This window comes from Tinamus guttatus, unplaced genomic scaffold (genome assembly GCF_059628265.1).
Source record: "Tinamus guttatus ecotype Peru unplaced genomic scaffold, ASM5962826v1 Tinamus_guttatus_pri_ptg000598l, whole genome shotgun sequence".
NCBI classification, from domain to species: Eukaryota; Metazoa; Chordata; class Aves; order Tinamiformes; family Tinamidae; genus Tinamus; species Tinamus guttatus.
In genome coordinates, this window is record NW_028289132.1 from 39,047 (window position 1) to 43,305 (window position 4,259).

Consider the following 4,259-nt stretch of genomic DNA (forward strand, 5'->3'; position numbering starts at 1 on the left):
TCTGTTGCCTGACATTGGCAATCGACTCCGTCTGCCGAGGCGGCCAGGCACGTCCAACCCGTGCCTGGGCCAGAGAGCACAGACACCAATATGAGGATGCTGCAAATGGCGTTTAATATACGCAGGCTGGATCTTATAAAGGTAGCGAAGGCGGAAGCATGCCTATATAGCCAATAAGCGTTGCTCTTTACCTAATATGGCATATGCCTTAGTTCCCTATTCTTCCCGTACATCGCGAGATCTTCCGAGCGCCGTACCCTACACTATTCCAAACGCTGGCAATTCTCCTCCTCTCGGCCTGTGCTCAAGGAACCCCAGAGTGGCCATGGTCACCAGCTCGTGTTAAGTATACTGGAAGTATGGGAATTAATTCTCATAAAAACTTAAATCTTTCCACTGTTGTCATGCACGGAAACAAAGTATACTTGCAAAATGAATGGAGCTGGGACAGTAGTAACCGACTCCTCCAACTCCTGGGAAGGAGAGGAGAAGAGATAAAGATAGCATGTCAAATGATCAATGGCTCTGCCCATGAAAAGGCAACTCAAATCTCAGTGACTGAAATAGAATCAAAAAGAAAAGGAGGAAAAAACTGTGCCACTGAAAGATTGAACTTTTGGTACAGTTTTACCTTAGCCCAACCTGTTTTTGTAGTTTGTCTCTGGGCTCGCAATAGTGTGGGACTAACGTTTAAATTTAAAATAGACATTACTCAGCCTAACACAACAACATCCACCCCAACTGTAACGCATTTCTCCAGCGTAAGTAGCTCTACAGCTATAAGGAATAAAGGAACTCTATCCCCACAAATTTCTGAAATTGGACCATATGTAATCAAAAATACTGGTCAACAACAAATGTTATTTAATCCATCATGGTCCCTTAAACGAGTAGAACTATTAATGCAAATTAATATATCTGCAGTCAGACCAACATGTTCACCATTCCTAAGAACATCCTATGCAGGATGGTCAGCATGGCTGCATAGGCGAACCCTCAGCCCTTCAGTACGGACAAGGAGAGATGTAACTGGTATCATAGGGACAGGATTGGGCGTCTTAAATAGCATAGATGCTGAGGTACTTGTAAATAAACTAATCACAACAAGTGATTTGCACAAATTAGAACATCCATTGCGGTCTTCTCTGCTGCCACTGGGAACTAACCGATGGCTCTCATCTGATATATTGCCTCAATGGGAGAGAATTAATGAAAGAGACCACCAGCTAATTGTAAATGCACTTGGTGTAGCCCCAAAAAATAATATTTCCCTAGCTCTTAGTTGCATCCAAGCTCAACTCTGGATGCAATCTATAGTAGCCACAATTATAAGAGAAGGTGAAGAGGGCACCTTACCGACTGAAATTAGAAAGGTAATTTGGGATAATACAAATGAATTTGAAAGGGAATTTCAGTCTTGGTGGTATTTAGTCAACTTTACTTATGATGCCATCAGCAATAAAGCTACAGCTTTTGTCCTAACAATACGCAATGCTTCAGTATTCATCCTATATCCTTGTACAGGAACAACAAGGCTTTATTTGTGAAAGTAATACTATGAAAACCCAAGACATTTGTCTTGATACACAGCAAAAGATTTGTCATTTTGAAATACACCCTGATGAAACTCCTGAAACTGTACTTATATATGTAGGAAATGGATGTATTTGTATGAGAACTCTGTGATTTTGTACTTGTAGATAACACTAATGTGAATACAAGCAATCGCTCAAATATTTGTGTTTGTAACTTTACTGAAATTATGAGATGCGACTTTAATTACTCAGCTCCTGTAACTTCTCATCGATTGTTACAATCTAATTATATGTTGAATCAAGATTTATTGCCTGCCCCCATTGGAATGAACCTTAGGTTGGTGAGAAAACTGCTACAACATGACAACTTGCATCAACTGCTGAAACGCATCCAGGACAACGGACTCTAATCACTGTTCATCATGATGCAGAAGAAATACACCGTGTTCTGGAAAGAGTGAAAAGGGATGGAGAACACCGTTGGTGGGAAACCCTTCTCGGATGGTCGCCAACAGCAACGGGAATTTTTAATCTCATGCTTCATCCAATTGTGATTTTACTAGCTTTAGTGTTATTAGGTCTATTACTTATAATCATACTGTATGTAAAGGTCTGCTACATGACTAAACAAATAATCAAAATTCAACCAGTCAAAATGTATAAATTAGTACATAATAGCAATACTTTATGCTAACTGTGATCACTTGCCATGGACCCGTAAATGCAAAAATTATTAATACACTATTTATGGCACAGAGGCAAGAGGTGACCGTACCACCACTCTGTGATGATAAGATGAATTGACTATAGTCACGGGGTGGAGTTTGACAGATATGCTCCTTCCCCAGCTCATCCTGACTTCTCACACATAGCCCTGTTCAGGTGTTAACTACCACATTATCTGATCCTGGTAGTTGCCTCCCTGATTTCTTCCCCCACCCAGACATTAACCATCAATAACAGTCCTGATGGCCCTATCCTGATGGGGAGATGAGGCTAACTGTGAGTACACCAGCCAACAGTCATTTCTGAATTGAAAGAATGACTACCAGTCAATCATCATCTTATCCCATAAATACAGGGACAGCCCAAGAGCCCATTGAGCTCTCCTTGCATGGCAGTGGGCTGCATGCCAGGATCTCCCCTTGAGCAGGGATGCCTCTCAAGGATACTCCTCGAGGTTAAGAGATCCTTCCCACTACAGATTCGTGGTAAGTGACTATAGCACACCTTTCTCTTTCTGAATTTGTAAACCTTACTTTGTAACTGTGCACAAATCCCTTAGATGTAAACCGTTGACCAGGTCTGGGACTAGGACTGGATCCAGCCGCACCCAGGTTCCTCTCAGAAGGAGTTTGGAAAGCAAGGGGGTCCAATCTGAACCTCGTGACCCAAAGGGAGGGTGTCCTTGATAATTTTGTGTGTGTCTTGAACCTCCATGCAGTAACTAATTAAAGTGACCTTGCCATAGAATCTTGTGAAACCATTGTCATTACCAATAAAACCTATTCCTATTTCTTTCCCACGAGTGAAGTGCATTGTGTCACTCACCCCCACCACCACTCGTTCCATGACAAGTATTCAGAAAGCAGATCTATACATTGAACTCAAAACTATGGAAAGGACACACCAACTATCCTTTGCCCATCTCTCAGGCTCTAGAGGGTCTAACTTGTAGGTACTCTGGGATAGAAGGGCTGTTTTCAGGCCTGCAAAAGTGTGTATAGCTGAACAGGTCTTGGATGAAGGTTTCCATTGCAGTCCACAGATTCTTCCTAGCTCCCACTTGAGGATCCCAAGCACAAGCAAGAGAACTGAAAGATGCTTCTTCTGAAAGCCACCAGAGAGAAAATTGTCCCATGGAGTAGTACACAAAGTCCTAGTTTTAGACTTCTGGAAGAGGACCTTTTACTGCAAACTGTAGAGAGGAACCCAAACCCTTAAGAACTTAGAGCCTTAATTTTATATTTTTCAGCAATGACAGAAAAGATAGATGACTTGGGATAGCTTATCTAGTGATGTAATTTGTTGACAAAATTTGAATGCACATTCATAGGGAACTAGGACCAGAAGAATTGCTTGTTAACATCATTGTATGGTCTGAGTTAATATATTATTTGTAAAAGCTTTTTAAAAAATCTGGATAATAGTGACTATGAATTTAATTAGCTGACTCTCATGCCTAGAGCTTTCTGGAGGGACCAATTTTTTGCCACATTAATAACTAACTAAATACATGATAAAATTACTGTTAATTACTTGAAGGGCTTAGCTGCATTTTGGTATATGCCCGATATGAGGAACAATTCAAGCTGACACGGGGCAGGCTGAGACAAGCATCACCACTGATTTATTAAATTATTTGTACAATAGATCCATGTAACTTCAGAAGACATACTGAATATCTATAAAAAAGCCTTAGTGTTGAATGCCTCAAAAACTAAGCAAATGTCATTATCCCAGCATCATATGTGGGTATGGTAGGTTGACCTTTCTACTCAGCCCTTCTGTATGCTCCCTTCAGCTTAGATGGCATTTTGTATTAAATAGTGCTTTTCCACAGATGACAGACAACACTTAAGCAACTTGTTCGTTGCTGTTTATGTTTCTATCGTTCAGATGCACAAAAAAAGGCTCCAATATGATATTCTTTTTCCAGTCCCCATGTGAAATGGATAACTTTGTGACTCAGGGTTAGAAGGAAGACACCAGAAGCAGGGCAGC

At 41.0% G+C, this 4,259-nt stretch overlaps 1 pseudogene; it reads left to right on the plus strand.

The window, feature by feature from the left end:
- The first annotated feature begins 359 nt into the window (after positions 1 to 359).
- LOC148592452 (uncharacterized) lies at positions 360 to 2,053 on the plus strand (annotated as a pseudogene).
- The last annotated feature ends 2,206 nt before the right edge of the window (positions 2,054 to 4,259 follow it).